Here is a 24,592-nt window from a genome sequence, read left to right as displayed (position 1 = left end):
GCTGCCCCCCATCCTCTTCCTCGGTGTTTGCAGTTGTAGTTCCCATATCTTCAGTGGGCTCATGCTGTCTTTCTCCTCGCCAGATCAACAAGGGTTTACCTGCGTGTTCCTGGCCACTGTGGTAATGCCCACTGTCCACTTCTCCACTACCAGACTCAACTTTGGAACCTGCTTCATCTACTACGCTGGAGTGGCACCTTCCCATCAGAGCCTCATCATCACGAACCAGCCAGATAAGGATGTGAGGTAGGCCTTCTCCACACACTCCTTCAGCCCTTGCTTAGCATGTGCCTGCTCCATGTCCTCATGAGCACTGTGGGTGACATCCTGAGGACGCAGGGAGTGGAGACAGGAGAGCCCTAAGTAGCCCTGATGTTGCACACACAGCCTTGTGACACCTCTGCTCCTCTCAGCTGTGCTTTCTGCCAGTCTGAGCTGCTTGTTCACCAGCACCTCACACCTCCATGTGGAATTCCCAGGGTACGTCCTACGCCCAGGAGGGACAGTGGCGGTGCCCATCACTTTCTATCCCAGAGAGATTGCGTCTTACCATGAGCTCATCCCTTTTGAAATCAACGGTCTTTGCCAGCAAACTATTGAGGTCCGAGGAAGGGGCACGGAAATGAAGGTGAGATGAAATCCAAATCTTAAAACCCCAGGTGGCACAGGCCGCGGGCACAGCTTTCTCGCTTGTTTTCTTCATCTCTTCCCCAGCCTACCATGTTTTAGTTTTCTGCCACAAGGGTGTCAGAAAACCTTTTCTCCTTCTTTCCTTTTGCTTTATATTAATTTCTCCTGCCTTAGGTTGACGTTGTGGTGTTTTGCTGATTAGGGATATCAATTAAACTCAGACACCAGAGTGAAAAGAGCAGGCGTATTTTACTAGAAATAACTAAATAATATAACAGAATAATACAGAAAACATACAGTAAGAAAAGACAGAATAGTGCACTTAAACAAATAGGAAAATACAGGGTAATGCATCAAATCATTACTACCTGAGAGAGAGAATAGTGATTAAGAAAGATCCATCACCACTTGCACCCGTTCTCACCATCCAGACCCGCAGGCGCTGGGCAGCCCCGGGTGCAGCGAGGATTTGTTGAGCCTGTCCCGGCAAGTGGGAAATCCTACGCGGGGCGTCCACCTGTAGGTGAGGCATCCAAAGTCGCTGTGAGCGGGTCCAGCCTTATATACCTAAAAATCAGCAAGCCAGAATAGCTGGCACCTTTGTTTTAAGTGGAAATATCTGGTTTAAATTTCACATTAGGTTCCCCCCAGAGCCTGGCCAGGGCTCAAGGAAGAAACTAAGGTAATTTCTCTGCTTATTGGATCGGATTATGCACAAGGTCTCACATCAGGTCTCGAGGACAAGCACCTGTCTTCATGACTCTGTTACTCTATTCATATATAAAGGAAGGGAAAGATACATCCAAGATAGCTCCATCCTCCATGCATATTTCATTAATGATTACATACTGAGTTAGCAGTTTTGGTTCAGGGCCTGTTGCTCAGGCTTCAACACTTCCACCCTTTATATCAGAGTAGGTGGTTTGTTATAACTTAGTATAATACCTGTTAGCACAATGGTTATCAGTTATAAAATATACAGGATTCATCTATAGGTCAACTCTGGCTTGGGCCTATTGTCCAAGCCTTAGCACTTCATGTGGAACCACAAGGAAAGGTGGTGAAGCTGGGAGCCCTCTTCATCGGACAGACGGTGAAGAAGATTGTCACCATAGCCAACAACAGTGCTGCTCCTCTCACTTTTAAGCTCAGTCTCAAGTCCACCATGCCAGAGCTGCAGGAAGGCCCCTTCCTTCACTGGAGAGCACTTTGCTGTGCCTCCAGGGATGCCTGCAGGTAGCTGTGAGCTGCTCTGGGGGGAGCTAGTAGCTAATTACAGTTGTGTGCTGTCCTGTCCTCCCTGCTGGGCAGTGTGAGTGCCTCATCTGAGCCAGGTGTCAGGACTCCCCTCATAGCCAGAAGTGAGAAGAAGGTACCATTCCTCACCTATTTCAGACACATATGTTAGGATGTATTAGGTATGGAAATGTAATCTTTAAAGACCAAGAGTTATGGCTCTCCTGGAGCTCAAGTGAAATTACTTTGGAAGACGTAGTCCAGCTCACCGTGGCTGGATGCACACATCACAGGAAAATTCCTTTGGTAGCTGAGGATGCGTACCTGGGAATGAGTAGGACTGGGGCAATGTTGATGGGAACAGAACAGGAATGGGAAGACTCTATGGAGGATTCACAGCTCGGTTGCCCGATGAAGTAGTCTCCACTCATTTCTTTGGGCAGGTTCTCTGCTTGAAGCCCACCAATGAACTAAGCCTGAAGCTGAGACCTGTAAAGTGGAAGTGATCTTCTCCCCAAAGTGCTGCATCCAGCCGTTCACTGAAGAAGTGATGTTGGAGTGCAGTGGCCTGGTGCGTTCCCTCTTCATGGTGCGGGGCTCCTGCCAGGGCACCCACATGAGCTTGGACCAGGAACACCTCAGCTTTGGAGTGGTGGTGCAGCAGAGCTACACATCCTGGCACCTCACCATGCAGAACACGGGTGACATAGGAGTCAAGTAATGCAAAACCCTGTCCTCTCTGGTGGCCGAGAGCTTGGGTGAGGGTTGGATGGAGCTGTAGCTTGCCCAGAGAGTTGTCCTCTGCTTTTCCATTCCAGTGGGGAGTTGTGCAGCCAAGGCTGTGCAGTCAGGCCCTGGAACTTAGCAAGGGGTACAACCAAAAGCTTGTTTACAGATGGGTGCAGCTGAGTCCTGCCCAACCTGAAGCCTTAGTGCCAGGTGGCTCAGCACCCTGCCTGAGATGCTGTGGAAAAGCCCACAAGAGAATTAGAAACGGCACGTTGTGTTCGCAGCCTCCCGGTTGTTAATCGTTCCTTTCTGTCCTTGTGCTTTCCTTGGCAAGGTTTAAGTGGGACATCAAGAGCTTCAAGCCAGATTTCTGCATCAGCCCCACAAAGGGTTACATCTTCCCAGGAATGGACGTCCCCTTCGTTGTGACCTTCTGCCCCTCTAAGCTGAGCTGTGCTATCCAGTGCGAGGGCCTGCAGTGCTTCATCGAGGGCAGTGAGCTGCTCCAGCTTATGCTGGCAGGATGCTGCATGGATACCCCTGTGTCCAAAGAGGTAACTGGAACAGAGACAGGACAGGTGCCCCCTTACCCCACCATTTGCACCACATCTCTCCCAGGGCAGGAACTAGAGGAATCTTACAGGCATAGAGTCACTCCTGCCTGTCATCCTGCCTGGGTGTCCCAGAGAGCTGAGAAAACCCCTGGGCAGGGTTCCCAAAATCTGTGAGCCCTGTAGTTGCCTTCCTCCCCTATTAAAGGTGCTGTTCCTCCAGCGAGTACCTCAGCTGTCCTGGCTCCGCCCTGCAGCACCTTTGCCGTGGGGACACCCTGCAGGGCTTTTCTGAGAACCCCCCCACGTCCCCCAGAGCCACCCAGCTATAGCCACAATATGGCACCTGCACCCACATTTTTCCTCCCTGTCGGGGTGGGGGAGGGCATTCAGCACTAGGAGCAGACAAGGCATCTGCATCCAGCTCCTGGGGAACAGGGATGCCACGTGGAGGACTCCTGGCCCTTACAGGCCTTGCAGGAGCGTGCAGCTGGGAGGTGTTGGCTCTTGCTCCCAAGAGAGAATCAGGAACTGCTCATCAGCCTGCCCACGAAGGGACTGCGCGGCTGCAGGACTTGTCCTTGCACAGGAGAGAGATGCTTCCAGGGCTTTCAGTTTTCTTTCTCCCCTCCTAGGGAGGCGGCAGCCCCCTTCACCCAGCATGCAAAAGACTCATTCCTCTTCCTTCTCTAAGAACCAACAATTTGATTTACGCCAAAATCTATGGCTCAAATGGAAATTTGGTATACGACAAGGAAAAGCTGCTCCCTGTGCATAAAGCTAGTCAGAGTGGAAAGGGTTCCTCGCTGTGACCAAGCAGCCTCTGTGCTCCTCTGTTGCAGACGCTGACTTTCACGTGTGCCGTGCGCGAGAAGCACAGTCAGACCATCCTCCTGTCCAACCCGAACAATAAGGACGTGCACTGTGCAAGGCGTCATTGAGGGGGCAACACTGGAAGGGGCCTGAATTTTTCCACAAGCCCTACACGATCACTTACGAACCCCTAACCATGAACTCTGAGAACAAGAAGCATCAGGTATGTGAGCTGTGCCAGCACGCTGACCCTCAGAGCATGACCCTCATTGCTTTGGGCAGGAGGTTGGACGAGATGACCTTCAGAGGTCCCCTATGAACAGAAATTATCCTGAGATCCTATGTTGGAAACTGGGTTTCTTGGTGGCTAGAGGCCAGGTGTAAGGGAAGTTCAGGTGGGAGGTCTGGACTGACTACTAAACGTACTGGAGCAGCTAACCTAAAAAGCCAGGCTGTCTGATGGTCCAGGAAATGAAGTTTGTTTTGTGCAGCTCCTGGTCGTTGCCTGTGCAGCCCAGGGGGGCTCAGAGACCCCTGTGCTCAGCCCTGTGGGCTGCACAGGCTCCCCACACCCTGGGCGTGACCACTTCTGCCTGCACTGCCCTGCTGGGGCCCTTTTGCAGCACGCAGGGAACTAGAGGGGAGAAGCTGCCTTGCCATTTCTCAGTGCCCCCCCCGGCCATGAGCAGCCAGGTGGGAAATGACACTGAGATCTCTCTTGACATCTCTTTCAGGAGCTTTGGAAAGAGCCCTTCCTGCAGGTCTGGGACTGGGCAGATGGGGGTGACTGGCCCCTCTGGTCGCATGGGCAGACCAGGGGCAAGCTCTTAAATCAAGGGGGTCAGTGCAGAAGGGCTCTGGGGTGCTGGAGCTGCTGGGGTCCTTGTCCCACTCCAGCTGACCTTCTCCCACACCAGAATTCAGGCCTGAGTGGAGGCTGGAGACTTGTGGGCACAATCTCCAGGGTGCTCAGCAGATCTGTGCCCTGTGGGGTTGGACATGCTCAGCATCTCTTTAACATACAGCCCTGCATGAAGAGTCCTGCAGTTTTCAGCTGCTCTGGAGGCAGAGGAGATGCCCCAGGGTAGGTGGCTGTGACCCACTGGCACCCCAAATGAGGACTGGATATGAACGTTCCATGGCTCACCCTGGCTGGTGGGACCCTGCCGTGCCAGCTGACAGGCAGTAATGCTGGGGCAGTTGAGCTTAGCAGGGACTGCCACCCCCTTAGCACGGCTGTCCCTGCACGATCACAGGGCTGGCAGCTGATGTGCCCAGGGAAAGGGGTGTTAGGATGGTCAGAGCAGCTCTGCTGCAGGGCCGCTGTGAGCTTGCTCTGCCCAGATATGCTGCCCGTGTCCTGTGACTGCGCCAGCCCCGGTGGGAACAACGATGCCATCTCCACCGGCGCAAGACACGGGGCTGCGGTCACAGCTCTGCCAGCTGGACCTGCCCAAAGCTGCTCAGGTGGCAGCCTGAGACATGGGACTGTCCAGGTGTGCTGAAGAGCCAGTAACTGGTCCAGGCAGAGAGCAGGCGAGCTCACTTACCCTATTTCTTGTCTCTAGGACTCCCTCTATTTCCCATTGCCAGATGGGACAGGCTTGTACTATCTCCTGCAAGGGACTGCTGAGACCCCAAAGTGTTCAGGGACCATTTCCAGCAGGTGCCATGTAGGACTTCCTACACTGAGCTCATCCCTGTCTCCAACTGGCTGAACAGGCCACACAGTGGTGACTCTAGCCCAGGAAGTCTCATCCCATCAGCAATCCCTGCAGCAGTGCAAGGAAGAGCTTCCCACTGCCTGGAAGCTCCTTCCTGCAAGCTTTTCACTCTCCTTGGCTATTTCTGCCTGTAGGTGTCTGGGATCACACTGACCATGTTCTGCCTACGCAGACCCGTCCCGGAGGGCTTTCCTCCCAGGCGGATGAGAGCTGGCTCCCTCGGGGGCATTGAGGAAGAGAGGGGCTGGGTTGTACCCCACCATGAGGGGTGTCCTGTGGGAGTCCTTCCTGTTGACCTTCACTGCATTCTTCTCACCCACAGGTTCCTTGTGGTGGTAGACATGCTCAAACCAGAAAACCTGGAAAGCAGTTCTGTGCTGCAGGGGCTGGAATACATTGATGTGCCAGGCTCTGCCAAGAAGGACTACAAGCTCACCTTCCTCTCCTACAAGGAAGCAGTCTTTAACGCAATGGTAAGTGTGGACATGGGGCTGTGGGGCCTTCCAAGGAGCTGTTGGCTTCCTGAGAAGCTACATGCCTGCTCTCATACCTCCCCGTGCCCACTGGTGGGACTGTAGGTGTCCTGGGTGGGTACTGAACAGCAGGCATCTCTCCACACCCCCCACTCACCTTTCAGTCTCTGTGAGGGTCCCACCGGGGGCTGCTAAGCACAGGTGGACCAGGACACTGGTGAGCTGGAATCAATGGGCAGTCGGGAGAGTATCAAGTAGAAATACCTCACACGCTTTCCCCAGCCTCGCACTCTTCCTTGGTGGCTGCTTACAGCCGTTCTTGGAAGCAGGGTGCTGAGCTTGGTGCTCTTGAGGCTGGCTTCAGCACAGCTGGTATATTTTTATGTGCAGAATGACCAGCGCTGCCCTTTTTCTCTGATTCAGGTGACCTTCCTCAACAAGGTGACCAAGGAGTACTTGTTCTACATGGTGACTTTCAAGGCCACTGCTTCAGGACCCATCAGCACTCTTGAAGTGACCGCTGCTGTTGGGCAGAGAGTGTCTGCCACCGTCAAGGTGGACAACCCTCTGCCTGTCCCGGTGACATTTGCTGTACGTTACAAAGTGCCCGACATCAGTGTTCCCCCACATTTCACTGTTCCTGCGCAGTCGGAGGTAGGAGCAAAGCTCATGCAGTGTGCTCTCCTCTCCTGCAGCCTTTCTGGGAGTGGGTGGTCCTGAGGGGTGACGCCCTGCATGAACCATCTGGGGCTTCTTCCCAAGGGTGACAGCTCCCACCTACTAATAATCTGGAGGGGAAGCAGAGTGTAAGAAGATGCTTAGTGGGAATCGCCCTGCGCTGGTGGAGTCTGCCATGCTACCCCTTCTGAGATGCTTCCATCAGGCCTCACAGGACGGGTCCTTGTGCCACAGGCTCTGTATTTAGTGTGGGTATTTTCAGTTTACAGTGGCTGCAGGGCATGCCTCACCCCACTGGCAGGGAGTTTGCAGCCTCCATCGATAGGTGTTTTGTGCCCTGGGGGAGTAGAGGGGCATTTAGGGTGGGAAGCTTCTGGGATAGTGCTGGAGGGCTCTGAGCTGTTGGGGACGGTCCCCCGAGTGAACTGTCCCCCAGATGTAGCAAGGCTCTGCCCCAGAGAGAGGGACCTGGAGCAAGGGAGGGTGCTGGGCTGCCTTCCAGCACTGCTGGAGCACACCAGGGACCGATTTCCCCTGTTGCAGGCCCTGCTTTCCCCATCTCTGCCTGACTCAGTGGCTTCTCCTTTGGTTCCTCCCAGGATGATCTTGTCTTTGAGTATCAGCCTGTGAAAGTGGGCGAGAGCACCGGGTGCCTGGTGCTCCGGAGCAGCAGCTTGGGCTCTTTCTATTACAATCTGCACCTGAAAGCCACCATGAGTGGGCCGGAGAAGCCCCTCTACTTCTGCACCACACTGGGCTCTAGTCAGACCATGACCACCAAAATAATGAACTACGCCCAGCAGAAGACCAACTACCACTCCAGGTGACCCCAGCCTGCCCTGGGCCCTTGCTGGGAGGCAGCTTGTCTGGCCAGCATCAGCCCTCTCTGTCAAGGGATCCTACCCCTCTAGCTTGGCCTGGCTGAGCTGGGGTGGCCACATGAGCCCACGGGTCTCCCCACCAATGCTGGGCTTGTCCCCAGCCGGCCTGTCTTCACTTGCAGATGTTCTCTGCTGCCCTTTCTGGAGCTGCTCTTGCAGGTTCCGTGGCCCATGCAAGACTTCCCCGTTACTGCCAGGGCCGGGGTTTAAGGTCCTCCAGAACTTGGGTGCAGGGTTGTCCCTGCTGGGCACGTTTGGACACTCCTGATGGCCATTCCTCACTGGCAAGTGGTGGGGGGGACAGGCGCAGTGACAGGCAAGGGACAGGGACCCTAGACAATGTGTCGGTGGGGACCTTCTGTTTCTTCCTGAGGTGCTGGATCTGCTTTTGTGACCCGCCCCCTCCATGGTCTCTTCTCTCCCCTGTGCAGACCAACTGCTCCGGCTTCCTGACGGAGAAGACCATCGGCGTGTCCCCTGCCAACCTGGGAGGCTCGGAGGTGAGCATGGATGTGACCTTCGAGCCCTGCCAGCTGGGTGAAGCCAGGGCCACACTGCAGCTCTCCTCCCTGCTTGGTGGGGAATACAGCATCCCCCTCTTGGGCCTGGCCCTCCCCCCAAGTCCCAGGGCCCCTTGCCTATCCAGGCTGATGACAGCACCTCCATCCCCTTCAAGAACATCTTCCTGCAGCCCATGGCCTTCCAGTACCGGGTGGAGCACCTGGCCTTCACTCTCAGGGCCCCCGAGAGCTTGCGCTCCAAGCAGACCACCTCCCTCTCCGTCTCCTTCGAGGGTGGCCTGACCCCTGGCACAGCCCCCGTCACCCGCAAGATGGTGGTGTCCTGCACTGGGGCGGGGGGTGTCTCCTGAGTCTACTACCTCCGGGGCCTTCCCCCTCACAGGTGAGCTGTGCCCCCCCAGGAGCCCCTTGGGGTCAAGGCCGTGGCCGTTGGGGCGTGACCTGAGGGCGCAGTTACTGCTACAGCGGTTGCTCTGGACTAACCCCCTTCCCTTTGCAATAAACCCGCTGGCTTTGCAATAACCGTGCTAGTTTTGGACTAAACCGTTGGTTTTGGACTAAACCTGCTTGCTTTGGAGTAAACCCAGCGCAGACCGGGGTGCGGGGCCGATGGCGCCGGGGCTGGGGCAAGTGCAGGAGTCCTCCGCACTGCGCAGGGGTGCTCTGCAGCGTGGCGGAGGGGTCCAGTGGTGGCTGAGTGGGAGGCAGCGGTCGGGTGCTGAAATATGAGCTCTGCAGGGGGTGGAAGGCGGTGGCCTACAAGGCTGAGGAGATGGATGGGGGTGGCGGGAGCTGGCCCGTGCTGCTCGGCTCACACTGAGCCTGCTGTCAGCCAGCGCTCCTGCATCCCTTTCTGCAGGGATGCTCTCCAGCCACTCCTCTCCCCATTATGCTTGTGCCTGCCATAGTGCCCTCCCAAGTGCAGAAGCCGGTATTTTCATTTCTTAAATTTCATCCCATTAATGATTGCCCAGTGCTCCAATCTATCTAGATCCCTCTGCAAGGCCTCCTGTCCTTCAAGTGAGTCATCAGCACCTCCCAGTTTGGTATCACTGGCAAACTTGCCAAGGGTACGTTCAACTCCTCCAGCGAGATCGTTGATAAAATACTGAACAGAGCTGGCCCTAGGACTGAATCCTGAGGAACGCCGATGGTGGCTTGTCTCCAACCAGATGTAGCCTCAGTCACTACAAGGCTTTGAGCTCTGCCCTTCAGCCAGTTCTTCACCCAGTGCACCATCAACCTGCTCATCCCACAGTCGGATAACTTGTCCAGAAGGATGCTATGAGGGACACTATCAAAAACCTTTACTAGAATCCAGAAGAACTACATCCACTGCCATCCCTTCACCACTAGGTGGGTGAAATGTCAAAACTTAGAAACTTTCTCAAGTCTCAAAAACATCTAAGAAGGAAATACAAAAAAAATTCTGAGATAAGAATCCACATTAGTATATTTGTGATAAGCTTTCTTCCCAGTCCTCCTGAGTTCAGTGTAACACAGTGAAGCCGATAATATAGAAGGGGTTTTTTAACATGATGGCTAAGGATTTCAAAGTAAAACATATTTTTAACACATACAGTTAAATTAGAGAACATTTGCCAAATGACTTGTATGTGATCCTTTAAAGCGACTCGAGTTGCTGGATGATGCTGGCATCACCCCTGTGAAATCAGAGTTTCTGCTGTCACAAGCGTGATTTAACATTACCATGTCACCAATCCCTTCTTCAGAAACACTGATAATATTGTGCATGCTGACATCATGCACTGAACGAAACCCATTAATTCTCCTTACTAGAAATTAGGTTTGACCCTGTAAAACATTTCAATAAATAAAGTTATTAAAACGTAGGTTTAACTAGGATGGTCTGATGCAGTTTTAAATGGTGACGCATAAATACATTCTTTCAAGTGAAGGAAGGCCTGGAACAACTGCAAAATTAATTTTGAAAAACTCATGGCTAAATGCTTCTGCAAGAATTTGAAAAAATGAGAATGCATCACATCTAGAAAACCACATTCTAGCCCCAAAAGAACGCTTAATGCGTCTAAACTAAGAGTTTAGTAATTCACAGTTTTCAGCATAATTAAAGAGGTCAAATATGTCTTTCTCTAAGTACCAAGTCAGAGAGAGAGAGAGACGGGGCTTTGCGACCAAGGCAGCCTGGCTCCCCGCAGGAGCGTCTGACCTTGTGTCTGCCGAGACGACCTCGTGTGACAGTGGGGAGGGAGTCAGACCTGTGTCACTGCAGGTGGCTTCTGGTTGCGTGGCTTGATCAGCGTCAATCCTAGCGGGGGAGGGGGCGGGGGGGTGGCGCATGGTGCGATCACCGTCAGTCGTATGGGCATCCTCTCTATTCCAAAGACTGACAACTCATTGACACCAACACGCCTCCCGTCAACCAACTCAAGCCCCCGCTGGTAATCACGGCTCACCTCTCAGGATGGGCAGAAGAAACCTTTCCCAGCAGGAAAGCTGCTACTGTGCCAGTGCTCAAAATGCTCTTGCCAGAAATCATTCCCACATACACAACGCCTGGACCCAGAGGAGCCGGCCAGGATTCTCATTCCGCAGCAGCAATACTAAGCAACATTTATCAAAGTGGAAGAATTCAGTGACAGCTACATCCTCCACATCATCTGCAGTTCTCAGGACAGATGGAAAGAAGGAATAAATGACAAGTGCTAAAAAGATTAAAATAAAAGGTCTTAAAACATGGAGTCAGGTAGGTCTGAAGTTTTATCTGAATTGGAGTTTGAATCTGAAATTTTAGGAATAGCGCTTTGGGATATTCCAAGTACCCCTCGCCAACCTCTGGGCTTCTCACCAGCAGAAAGAGCGTTTGGCAGGCACTGAGCTCCACCTGGGACCTTCGTCCCTGCTAGGACCAGCCTCCTCGATGGAGATGAACGGTTGAGCCAAGACGTCCTGTTATTAGGAAGCATTTGTTTGCCAAGAGGGAGGTCAAACAATGGAACAAAATTCCTGGAGAGGTGGTTGATGCCCCAAGCTTGTCAGTGTTTAAGAGGCATCTGGACAACGCCCTTAACAACAGGCTTTAACTTTCGGTCAGCCCTGAATTGATCAACCAGTTGGACTGGATGGTCGCTGTACGTCCCTTCCACATGAAACAGTCTATTCTAGTCTGTTCTAAACGATACGACCTGTCTTTTTGGATGTGGCAGTCAGTGCAGTGATCGATTGATACTGAGCACTGTCTGGGAATGCAGTTAGTACCGCCAGAGTTAAATTCTTTCAGGATGTGTTATTTCAGCACCTCTTGGCCTTGCAGGGCCCTTGCAAAGAGGAAAGCATGCTCTTAAGATGCACTGCCTTGGAAACTGGTTCGTTTCCAAGCGTGACTCAAAGTGCATGTTTTAGCTGATAAAGTAGATGTGGTTTGAAGTCCTGGCTCCTGACAGGCTGTCTTCTTCCTAACAGCCCTCTGCAGAGGGGGCACTCCTGGCAAGGGAACTCGTCTCTAGCCTCACTCTGCCTGCTGCTCCATCAGAGCCACGTCTGGACAGGGGCGAGGGCCTGTCTCTTCACACCTGGCTGGCATCAAAATGTTGTGATTCTTTAACTGAGTCGACATAGCCTGGCAGCTTTCCGCCCTCATTTCACTAGTTTTGCAGACTGATTCATTACCAGGCATGTGCTAGAGGATTGGTTTATATCGTTGCTTTTATTAATTTAAAAGAAAACCAATAAAAGCAGCTCCTTTGCATCTGAATAACCTCATCAGTAACTTCATCCCCCCCACCATTCCAGGCGGTTTCAGCTGTGCCCAGCGCATGGCCACCAAGGGCAGGGACAGCCCCTGGGCCTCCTGGGCACAGCGACTGCCTCGGGGCCAGCACCCCAAAGGCTTCCTCCGAAGGGTGCTGGGCGGAGGGGGCAGGCGGGGCTGCGCGTGGGGGGCCCTGTCAGTCACCCCCACGTCACAATGCCGCCCCCATGTCACAATGTCGCCCCCGGCAACGCAGCAGTCGCAGTGCCCCGGGGCAGTATAAAAGGGGGCACCCGCCAGTGTCCAGCTGTGCCAGAGCTGCCCCAGGGGCAGCCCAAAGACATCTGAGAGGAAGCCCTTGAGGAGAGGGTGGGATTACTGGGAGGGGGCTGAGGGAGGAAGGCTGGAACCTGCTCGAGGATGCTGGAGGTTCTCTGCTGCCAGGCCAGCTCCTGGCAGGGCCACCTTCAAATCTCATCTGACGGATGGAAATTCTGCTTCAAGCCTTCCGGGAGCAGATGCAAACCCCTCAGGAGATGAGAAGAGCCACCAAGCGCTGGATGTGCCCTAGGCTATCAGGCCATTTCTGCTGGAGAGCCATGGCCAGCCGAAGGGAATGAAAGCCTTGAGGAGCACTGCAGAGCTCGCCGTCCTCACCCCTGTGGAGCCAGGGGCAGCAGCCGTAAGAAATGGGATGCAGGGATGTTGCCAGGGGTCCCAGTGCTTTGGAGCACCCGCTAGACAGGCACAGGAAAGGTTCTTGCCCCCAAGGTCAATCTGACCAGGGGCATTTCGCCACTCGGAAGCCCCTGAGATGGCTCCAAGGTGAGGGAGAACAGGGCTTGGGCATCTCCTGGGAGGCGTGACCAGCCTGTGGGATGAGGAGGCAGGTCTTGCTCACCTGCTCAGGGAATAGCTGATCGCCAGCACTCTGGGGTCAGGAAGGAATTTTCCCCCAGGGCACATTGGCACTGGTCCCCGGGGGTTTTTTGCCTTCCTCTGCAGCACTGAGCATGACCACTTGCCAGGGCTCCTCGGGTCCCTTTTGGCTGGCTTACTGCCTGCTGCTCGTGCACCGCGAAGATGGCCTCTCATGCCCTGCAGCTGGGAGGAGGAAGGCTTTTTTTCCCCCACGGTGCGCTAGCAGGTGTCCCCGGGGGTTTTTTGCCTTCCTCTGCAGCGCTGAGCACGGCCCCTGGCCAGGGCTCCTTTGGGCCATGCTGGCCAGGTGCCTGCTGCTCCTGCTCCATGAAGGTGGCCCTCGTGCCCCACATCGGGGGGAGGAAGCTTTCTAGAATCCCAGGGTGGGCCCCAAGGGTGGCCCCCGGGGGTTGCTGCTTGTCCTCTGTAGCACTGAGCACAGCCCCTTGTCAGGGCTCCTCTGAGCCCTTTTGGCTCCATCCTTGCCTGCGGCTCTGGCACCACCAAGCCAGAAAAACCCCTCGTGCCGTGGCTCTCCTTCCCATGCCTGGCCCAGAAGCACAGCAGAGCAGGTTTTGGAGAGCCGAAAGTACGACTGGCGTTGGCAAGTGTAATACCTCCTTCTCGCTCCTCCTCTTTTCAAAGTGTGTCATTGGTCCTGGTCCTCCCTCTGCAAATTCTACCTGGCCTGCTTTCTTGCTGCCACTTTATCATCCTAAGTCAAATGTGGCATTGATGATAGCCCTTTCTTACAGTCTGAAACAAAGAATTTAGAAACACGAGAGCAAAACTAAGGATAAAAATAATTTAAAAAGCCCAATTAAAAGAATAAAAAGAGCAAAATTAATAATAAAAATAGCCATTCAAATAGTTATAAAATAGTTATAGGAATAGCTATAAAAACAAATATAAACAGTTATAAAATTGAATTATAAAAATAGAATTCTAAAATTATATAAATCAAACGTGGCATTGATGATAGTTCTTTATACTGACTGAAACAAAGGATTTAGAAACACGAGAGCAAAACTAAGGATAAAAATAGTAAAAAAAGCCCAATTAAAAGAATAAAAAGAGCAAAATTAATAATAAAAATAGCCATTCAAATAGTTATAAAAGTTATAGGAATAGCTATAAAAACAAATATAAACACATAAAATTGAATTATAAAAATAGAATTCTAAAAATTATATAAATCAAACGTGGCATTGATGATAGTCCTATTTACTGACTTAAACAAAGAATTTAGAAACATGAGAGCAAAACTAAGGATAAAAATAATTTAAAAAGCCCAATTAAAAGAATAAAAGTAAAGAGCAAAATTAATAATAAAAATAGCCATTCAAATAGTTATAAAAATAGTTATAGGAATAGCTATAAAAACAAATATAAACAGTTATAAAATCAAATTATCACAACAGAATTCTAGAAATTATTTAAGTCAAATGTGGCATTGATGATCCTCCTTTCTTACAGTCTGAAACAAAGAATTTAGAAACACGAGAGCAAAACTAAGGATAAAAATTAAAAAAGCCCAATTAAAAGAATAAAAAGTAAAGAGCAAAATTAATCATAAAAATAGCCTTTCAAATAGTTATAAAATAGTTATAGGAATAGCTATAAAAACAAATATAAACAGTTATAAAATCGAATTATAAAAATAGAATTATAAAATTATATAAATCAAACGTGGCATTGATGATAGGATTTAGAAACGAGAGCAAAACTAAGGATAAAAATAATTTAAAAAGCCCAATTAAAAGAATAAAAGTAAAGAGCAAAATTAATAATAGAAATAGCCATTCAAATAGTTATAAAATATAGGAATAGCTATAAAAACAAATATAAACAGTTATAAAAACAAATTATCACAATAGAATTCTAGAAATTATTTAAGTCAAAGGTGGCATTGATGATCGTCCTTTCTTAGAGTTTGAAACAAAGAATTTAGAAACACGAGAGCAAAACTAAGGATAAAAAAAAAAAAAAAAGCCCAATTAAAAGAATAAAAAGTAAAGAGCAAAATTAATAATAAAAATAGCCATTCAAATAGTTATAGTTATAGGAATAGCTATAAAAACAAATATAAAAAGCTATAAATCGGATTATCAAAATAGAATTATAAAAATTATATAAATCAAACGTGGCATTGATAGTCCTTTTTACTGACTGAAACAAAGAATTTAGAAACACGAGAGCAAAACTAAGGATAAAGATAATTAAAAGAGCCCAATTAAAAGAATAAAAGTAAAGAGCAAAAATAATAATAAAAATAGCCATTCAAATAGTTATAAAATAGTTATAGGAATAGCTATAAAAAGAAATATAACAGTTATAAAATCAAATTATCACAATAGAATTCTAGAAATTATTTAAGTCAAACGTGGCATTGATGATAGTCCTTTCTTACAGTCTGAAACAAAGAATTTAGAAACACGAGAGCAAAACTAAGGATAAAAATAATTTTAAAAGCCCAATTAAAAGAATAAAAAGTAAAGAGCAAAATTAATCATAAAAATAGCCATTCAAATAGTTATAAAATAGTTATAGGAATAGCTATAAAAACAAATATAAACAGTTATAAAATCAAATTATCACAATAGAATTCTAGAAATTATTTAAGTCAAAGGTGGCATTGATGATAGTCCTTTCTTACAATCTGAAACAAAGAATTTAGAAACACGAGAGCAAAACTAAGGATAAAAATAATAAAAATAGCCCAATTAAAAGAATAAAAAGTAAAGAGCAAAATTAATAATAAAAATAGCCATTCAAATAGTTATAAAAATAGTTATAGGAATAGCTATAAAACTAAATATAAACAGTTATAAAATCGAATTATCAAAATAGATTTCTAGAAATTATTTAAGTCAAAGGTCGCATTGATGATAGTCCTTTCTTACAGTCTGAAACAATTTAGAAACACGAGAGCAAAACTAAGGATAAAAATAATTTTAAAAGCCCAATCAAAAGAATAAAAAGTAAAGAGCAAAAAAATTAATAATAAAAAATAAAATTATAAAAATATATATATTATTAAAATGTAATTATAAAAATATAATTATAAAAATCTAAAAATTTTTATATTTAAAAATAGGTGCAGGAATGTTTGGGTGGTTTTTGGATGCCAGGATGGAAATTCATGTGAAAATAGTTCATTCCCAAAAAAAGAGAGGAAGGTCACATTCTTAAAACTTTTCAGTTTGCTCTCAAGAGCACCTTCTCTGTGCATCAGTCAGTTATCTGCTTTCCTTTTTCCGGCAAAGATTAATATTTTCTTAACCATAATATCCACGCATCTGTCCCTCCACACAACGCAGGGCATTTGTGACTTTCTGTGGCTCTCACTTGCCTTTGCCAGGCTTCAAGTGATGTTTTTTCAAGCTAAACCGAGGACTGCATCAGCCTGCTCCTGGCTACACATCTGCACCATGTTAATGCTTGTGAGCATCTGCTCTGAAACAGCTTGAGGAGAAGACAATAAAATCCTGTTAGCCCTTGTAACCTTTGTGATGCGTGTCCTTGAACGTGGTTTTGGAGCTGAAAAAGCCCTGACATTTCAGGCAAGTGACAGTCTCCTTGCTGTTCGTCTCACTGGGAGGGAAGTGGAAGTGGGGAAGGGAAATGGGAAATGGGGAAGGGAAGGTCTAGTTCAGCTGGAAGAAACCTACTAGGATTGTCCAGTCCCACTGCGTGACCACTTCAGTGCTGACCAAAAGTTAAAGCCTGTTGTTAAGGGCGTTGTCCAGATGCCTCTTAAACACTGACAGGCTTGGGGCATCAACCACCTCTGCAGGAATTTTGTTCCAGTGTTTGACCTCCCTCTTGGCAAACAAATGCTTCCTAATGTCCGCCCTAAACCTCCCCTGGCGCAGCTTTGAGCCTTTCCCACACACCCTCGCCCTGGATACCAGGGAGAAGAGATCAGCACCTCCCCCTCCCCTTCCCCCTCCTCAGGAAGCTCTAGAGAACAATGAGGTCACCCCTCAGCCTCCTTCTCACCAAGCTAGACAAACCCAAAGTGTTGCTGTTAGCTCTGCCTCTTTGAACCTGCCTCTCCACGTGTCAGTGGCACTCAGGTCACAGAGACTAATACTGCAACACTGCAATTAGCCTGCCTCATTAAACCTGCCAATCCACATATCAGTGGCACTCAGATCGCAGACTAATGCTGCAGGAGGTTAAGACCTTCACGGGGACATCAGTACAAACACCAATATGATGGATACAAAACGTCCGTTTATTGAACTGTGTAACTCCTTCGTGGGTGTGTCCTTAACATTACAAGCCTATCCATCACCTTACCTCGTAACAAGGGAGGGCTACAGCTATTCCTTCCGTACATCGCGAGATCTTCCGAACGCCGCTCCCTACATTTCCCCCTCCCCATGCTTTATAACATCATTATTCCTGATTGATTGTCATTATTGCGCTGTTCCAAGCGGTGATGAGCAAGACCCATATGTCGATCTAAGAACAAAACATTAACCTTCTTAAGCAATCTACAAACTACAGCACTAATACATGTAAAGGCGATACAAGTAGCAAGAAGCACACCACATATTCCAATAATTCCCCAAATGAGCCAATCCCAGCTAAGCTAACTAGTAATCTAAGTCCACACGTTGTCAAGCTACCCAAACCATTCTGGTTTTACAAAGGTGGCTGTGATGAAGACATAGCAAGATTCTGCCCCTGTATCCAGAGGAAAACAGACGTCTTCGCGGTGATGTTCTCGCGCCCGCTCTCTCCAATATCCTGCGTGAGTTGGCAACACGCAACCAAGGAGGGTGATCCACCACCAACGCTGTAACACAAAACTCCATCTTATGTTAGATCAGGTTTTACACACTGTGCAGGTATCCATTTGATTAGGCCGTCCTTTTCCACTGCTGTGTACCCACACCCAAACACCCTCAGTGACCACTCCGACTCCCAAGCTATCGCACCCGGTTCCCTGATCTGGACCAAAGGATAGTTCTTCGTCGCCTGGGCTGGTATAAAATGTTTCCACAGGGGAGGTGTAGACTCATCGCCTCGAACAAAATGATTTAGGGTATACAAAGCGCGTCACAAAAGAGCCTGTTGGCAGTCTATGGGTATTGTCCCTCTATGACCTTCCCCCTCCCCAAGCTGTTGGAGCTTTGCTTTCAGGGTGCGATGTGCACGTTCCACTATCGCTTGTCCTTGACTGTTATAAGGAAGGCCCTGTACTAATTTGATGTCCCACAATGCACACCATTCTTTTGTGCGTCTAGCAATAAAACAAGGGCCGTTATCTGTTTTGATCTCTTGTGGCTTCCCTAACAAGGCGATAACGCCTTCCCAATGAACAATAATGTGTCTGGCTGTTTATTGTAGAGCTAAAGGTGTCAATGGTTACTATGAGATACTTATTTGGTTTTAACAATTCACATGTTGTTACATCAGTTTGCCATATCTGATTGGAAGAGAGACCCCGTGGATTGACACCTGCCTCCCACAGTGGGCCTTTTTGACAGTAGGGACAAAGTGCCACTATGTTTTTTGCTTGTAACAGAGAAATATGACATGTTTTTGCTAAGGCTTTTGCTCCAAGGTGTAAAAAGTAATGTAAACTCTTTGCGGCGTCCAATGATGACACACCCCGTGCCGCTTGGTCAGCCTTATGATTGCCTTCTACAATCGGACCTGGTAGGGATTGGTGACTATTCACATGTGTAGTAAAGGCCTGCCCTATGCGCTGTTGTAGAGCTTCATAAAGTAAGGTCGACACTTCCGTCTGCACAAATCCTACTGTTGCCATTTTGTGTACAAGTTTATAAACATATAAAGAGTCTGTAACAATATTAACAGGATTCTCTGCCTCTTGCTGGAGTGCCATTTGGACTGCTTTGGCCTCTAACCATTGTACAGATTTGTTAGTCTGAGTCCACATCCTCTTTTCTTTGTTTTGCAGCAACACCTGCAACACTTTGTGAATTAAGGGTTAGGGAAACTTCAAAAAATGCAGCATACTCAAAATAGTTCCACAGAAGGCTAGAAACAATACAGCAGTTACAGTTACTAGTTAAAAGAGTAGGCTAATTTCACTACTTTGAGCGATATGACTAAATATTACAAAAATAAACAATAAGGAAAATACGGAATAGCACACTTAATAGGGTACTAACATTCAGATCCACAGCTGCTGGGGAACCCTGGATGCAGCGAGAATTTAGAGCACCCTTCCTCACAAACCGGAAATCCTATGCAATGCGTCCATCCGTAGGTGAGGCATCCAAAGTCGCTGCAAGCAGGTCCAGCCTCATTTATCTAATTCAGCAGGCCAAAATAACTGGCAATTTTCTTTGATTGGAAACATCTGATTTCATCCTCCTGTTGGGTTCCACCCAGAGTCTGGCCACCACTCAAGGGGGAAAACCAAGGGAGTTTCTAATAAGGTTAAACACTTGGGGTCCTGCTTCTTGATACTGCTAAACAAGGAACTTAAATACACACATTCTTATAGCATTCCATCCTTATTAATAACTACATTTTATCTAAGCTATATCTTTTACTAGTGACTAATAAGCCTATATATTTCATCAAGGAGTTACAATTACTGTTAGCATTTTTTCTTAAAAAGGTTGGCAACCATAGTGTGATTAAGGACAGAGATATTTTGTCCTATTGCAGTTGCAAGCATTACCCATACATTCTGCTTAAATGATCAGCCGAAGAGATCGCAAACTGTTGGCATAGGGGCATCCATAGCACCCACCGCTGGCTCCTGAGTGTCCACCAAAAGCTGCCTCTCACACCTCAGGTGTGGTCACACACAGCTTGCTGGTAACCACTGGGATTGTGACCTGTGAAAATACAAGCATAACCTCTTCCCCAGGTTAGTAAAGGATATGGTCCTTCCCAATTACCACTTTCCAGGACTTGAACCCTGCCCTGGACTTCTTGTTGATCTGGTATCTGCGACGAGAAGTGACGCAATATTGGTGGCACCTTTCATGATCAGTTTGGCAAACATTTCTGGACAAGTAGTGATCATCCTGTGCATTTGGTGTGACAAAAAAAATCCATTCAATAATAACAAGAGGGTCACTAAGTGTTTCATCCCATTGAACAGCAGAGCATAAGGCTGCCCTGAAGGATTAAATAACATCAGTTGATACGAATGGCCGGGCACACCTCACGATGCTTGTCTTTCTGAGATGGCATTAGCTACCCAGTGGAGATCTTGTTTTGCTTTCTCTGTAAGTACTCTGGGTGATGTCAGTGAAGGATCTCCCCGCAAAATATCAAACAAGCTATGCAGATCATCATTAGTTAGGCCCAACAACAGCTGTATCCAATTTATAGCTCGTAACAGTTTCTGTAAATCATTTAAAGTCTTAACATCAGTTTTAAGTTCAACCTTTTGTGCGACATTAGTCTGTTCACAAATTCTCCACTCCAGGTACTGCCATGGTGATGATCGCTGTACCTTTTCAGGTGCTAATTGTCACCCCATTTGAGATACTGAGTCTTTGGGTAAAGCAAGAGCCTTTTCCATGATCTCCTGTGTTTCTGCTGCTATAAGGATGTCATCCATATAATGATATATAACAGTCTGGGGGACCTGCGTTCTAACAGGGCTCAAAGCCTTTGCAACAAACCACTGACACATCGAGAGACTATTTTTCATGCCTTGTGGCAAAACAACACAGTGGTACCGTCTTGTAGGTTCACTAACATTAATACTGGGAACAGAAAGGTAAATTTAGGTGCATCATCTGGATGCAAGGGAATGGTAAATACCAATCCTTTAGATCAATTATTACAAGATGCCAGTTTCAGGGAATCATTGTTGGGGAGGGCAGGCCTGGCTGTAATGTACTCATATCCTCCATGGCATCATTAATGTGTCGGAGATCATGTAAAAGTCACCATTTACCACTTTTGTTTCAAATAATTAACACCAGCGATTTCTAAGGACTGGTGGTAGGTACGAGATATCCTGCACTTAATTGTTCCTGAATTAAATCATTAAGGTGGCACAATTGTTCCATTGGCGAGGGCCACTGACCCACCCACACAGGTGATTCTGTTTTCCAGGTTAGTTTCAGGGTGGGCTGTGCTGCAGTGGCAATTAAGACAAATTTGATCCAATTTGAGTTCCCCATTGAGCCATATAGTCACGACTCCATAAGGTAATAGGGGTTTCTAATATAAATGCATGAATATTTGCTACCCAGTTTACTGGGCTCCTTACATGAATGAGATCTTTGCTTTGAAATGTTACAGCATGACCACCAACCCTGAAAAGCACTCGAGTTACCGAAGCTCACAGATATTACAGTCACATCCGCACCAGTATGTAAAATGCCTGTCAGTTCAACAGATTCTTCGGCTTTAGTGAGGTTACTTTTTATCAGAGGTCGACTTTGTCTTCCTGTCTGAGCTCAAAATGTTTGAGGGGTACATGCTGGTCCAAATCCTGAGTCACCCAGCTGTAGTAAAATAAAGAAGCTGAGTAAGTCTGACCTCTGGTAAAACAAACAACCCCTGTAAGGTTGTAGATGATTTTTATGACAATACCCTTCTTAGATAGATGGTACAAAAGTGCACTACCCACAGAGTATGCACCTAAATTCAAGACAACAGTTAATACAGAATTACTGCCTCCTGCTAGAGGAGATATTTCACCTGTGACACTTAAAACACTCAGCCCAAACAAACAGGCAGCACCAGTGACCCAGCAGGCAGGCACTAAGGTGCTCTGTCAGAGAACTCCACACTCCGCAGCTGCAGCTGGGCTGTGTCTCATGCACGCAAAACAATCACACAAGGAGGTTTCTCACACTTATTACTCACACAACATAAAATGATAAACGCTGCAAACATCAAAACACTGTTAAGAATATATAAATATATAAAGCCATTGCTTATTGATTTTGTGGTCTTGGCAGACAAGGGACATTGCATTCCAGCATCAGCACCTTCTGTAAAAACTGCCGCTCCTGGCGTTGGAGGGGGGGGCTTGGGAAGGCCCAGGGCCGCCGCCGTCAACTCTGCGCTTGCAGGCCAATCACCCTCTTGATCACGCGCTGTTCTCGCGGTAGCATCTTCTCGCGGTTCAGTACTTTTACACAGTTTAGTGTTGCAGCTGTCTGTTGTTTTTCCCTGCCACCTTGGCATAGCTCAACAGCCTCTTATCTTTCTTCCAAGGCCTGTTTTTCATCAAAGCCTAGCACTTTCTCACAGGCTGTGCAAGGTTGACAGGCCAATGCCGCCCACATCTCCGCCCCCCAACGCTGCATGTCTGCCTTCCATTTTTCTGCTAGTTCTCCCCTATGCACCTCGGTTTCCCCCTCCCCATCATCAGAGCTCACTGAGTGCTCCTCCGGCGGTCTGCCCCATAGTCGGAGCTTGCTGAGTGCTCCTCCGGGGTAGCTTTCATCATTGCATTTGCCTGCTCCCAAGCCATTAAATGCTCCGGCTTTCCTAATTTCACCTGCTCTGCTAACTCCGCCTCTATTCGCGGCCAGAGCTCTGGCTTCATACAGTCTATTGGCTCTGCTAAAACGCCGAGCCTTATCAACTTTTGTAGCATTGCTTTTAATGTTCTCAACTTCATAGAAGTCTTATTTTGTTTACCCCATCTTTTCAGTACCTTAACTGTGACATCGATGGCGCGCCGCGGAGTCTCCCGTCCTGCGTAGAGCTCCTCACCTCCTGCTGTGCACCGCCGACTGCCACAGCTTATCTTTTCCCAAAATCATGTCGTAAATCACGTCGCAGTCACCATTTGTTGCTGTTAGCTCTGCCTCTTTGAACCTGCCTCTCCACGTGTCAGTGGCGCTCAGGTTGCAGAGACTAACACTGCAACACCGCAATTAGCCTGCCTCATTAAACCTGCCAATCCACATATCAGTGGCGCTCAGATCGCAGACTAATTCTGCAGGAGGTTAAGACCTTCACGGGGACATCAGTAGAAACACCAATATGATGGATACAAAATGTCCGTTTATTGAACTGTGTATCTTACCTATATACACTCACCAAGTACCTCCTTCGTGGGTGTGTCCTTAACATTACAAGCCTATCCATCACCTTACCTCGTAACAAGGGAGGGCTACAGCTATTCCTTCCGTACATCGTAAGATCTTCCGAACGCCACCCCCTACACCAAAGTCCCCAGCTGCTCCTCACAGGACAGTCCTTCCAGCCCTTTCACCAGCTTGCTTGCCCTCCTCGGGACACATTCCAGGACCTTCACAGCCTTCTCAAATGGTGGGGGCCAGAACTGCCACAGCACTCAAGGTGAGGCCACACCAACGCTGAACACAGCGGGATAATCCCCTCTTTTGCCCAGCTGCTTATGCTGTGGTTGATGCACCCCAGGCTGCGGTTTGCGCACTTGGCTGCCAGGGCGCACGCTGCTGGCTCACACTGAGCCTGCTGTCAGCCAGCGCCCCTGCATCCCTTTCTGCAGGGATGCTTTCCAGCCACTCCTCTCCCTATCATGCTTGTGCCTGCTGTAGCGCCCTCCCAAGTGCAGAAGCCGGCATTTTCATTTCTTAAATTTCATCCCATTAAAGATTGCCCAGTGCTCCAATCTATCTAGAACCTCTGCAAGGCCTCCTGTCCTTCAAGTGAGTAATCAGCACCTCCCAGTTTGGTATCACTTGCACAAAAGCGATTCTGCGAAGCAATGTGAGCACTTCTGCTTCCCAGGCACAGAGAAGGTGCTAGCAGGGAATTCTCTGCCTGCCTTTCCCCAGTGCTCTGCAAGCTCTCCAGGACAACATAAAGTCTGGGGCTCTGTGCTTTCTTTCGTTCTGAACAAGTGTTAGTGTTTTCTGCACAAAATCGATTCTGCGAAGCAATGGGAACACTTCTGCTTCCCAGGCACAGAGAAGGTGCTAGCAGGGAATTCTCTGCCTGCCTTTCCCCAGTGCTCTGCAAGCTCTACAGGACAACATCAAATCTGGGGCTCTGTGCTTTCTTTCGTTCTGAACAAGTGTTAGTGTTTTCTGCAGAAAAGCGAATCTTTGAAGCAATGTGAACACTACTGCTTCCCAGGCACAGAGAAGGTGCTAGCAGGGAATTCTCTGCCTGCCTTTCCCCAGTGCTCTGCAAGCTCTCCAGGACAACATAAAGTCTGGGGCTCTGTGCTTTCTTTCATTCTGAACAAGTGTTAGTGTTTTCTGCACAAAAGCGATTCTGCGAAGCAATGTGAACACGTCTGCTTCCCAGGCACAGAGAAGGTGCTAGCAGGGAATTCTCTGCCTGCCTTTCCCCAGTGCTCTGCAAGCTCTCCAGGACAACATCAAATCTGGGGCTCTGTGCTTTCTTTCGTTCTGAACAAGTGTTAGTGTTTTCTGCACAAAAGCGATTCTGCAAAGCAATGTGAACAGGCACAGAGAAGGTGCTAGCAGGGAATTCTCTGCCTGCCTTTCCCCAGTGCTCTGCAAGCTCTCCAGGACAACATAAAATCTGGGGCTCTGTGCTTTCTTTCGTTCTGAACAAGTGTTAGTGTTTTCTGCACAAAAGCGATTCTGCGAAGTAATGTGAACACTTCTGCTTCCCAGGCACAGAGAAGGTGCTAGCAGGGAATTCTCTGCCTGCCTTTCCCCAGTGCTCTGCAAGCTCTCCAGGGCAACATCAAATCTGCGGCTCTGTGCTTTCTTTCGTTCTGAACAAGTGTTAGTGTTTTCTGCACAAAAGCGATTCTGCGAAGCAATGTG

At 48.4% G+C, this 24,592-nt stretch overlaps 1 pseudogene; it reads left to right on the top strand.

Moving 5' to 3' along the window:
- LOC141928914 (hydrocephalus-inducing protein homolog) overlaps positions 1–8,758 on the top strand; it is a 99,604-nt pseudogene extending 90,846 nt beyond the window's left edge.
- The last annotated feature ends 15,834 nt before the right edge of the window (positions 8,759–24,592 follow it).

Source organism: Strix aluco, chromosome 12, assembly GCF_031877795.1.
Source record: "Strix aluco isolate bStrAlu1 chromosome 12, bStrAlu1.hap1, whole genome shotgun sequence".
In the NCBI taxonomy this organism is placed as follows: domain Eukaryota; kingdom Metazoa; phylum Chordata; class Aves; order Strigiformes; family Strigidae; genus Strix; species Strix aluco.
The sequence above is the reverse complement of the archived record's forward strand: the minus strand, read 5'-3'. Positions and strand labels throughout refer to the sequence as shown.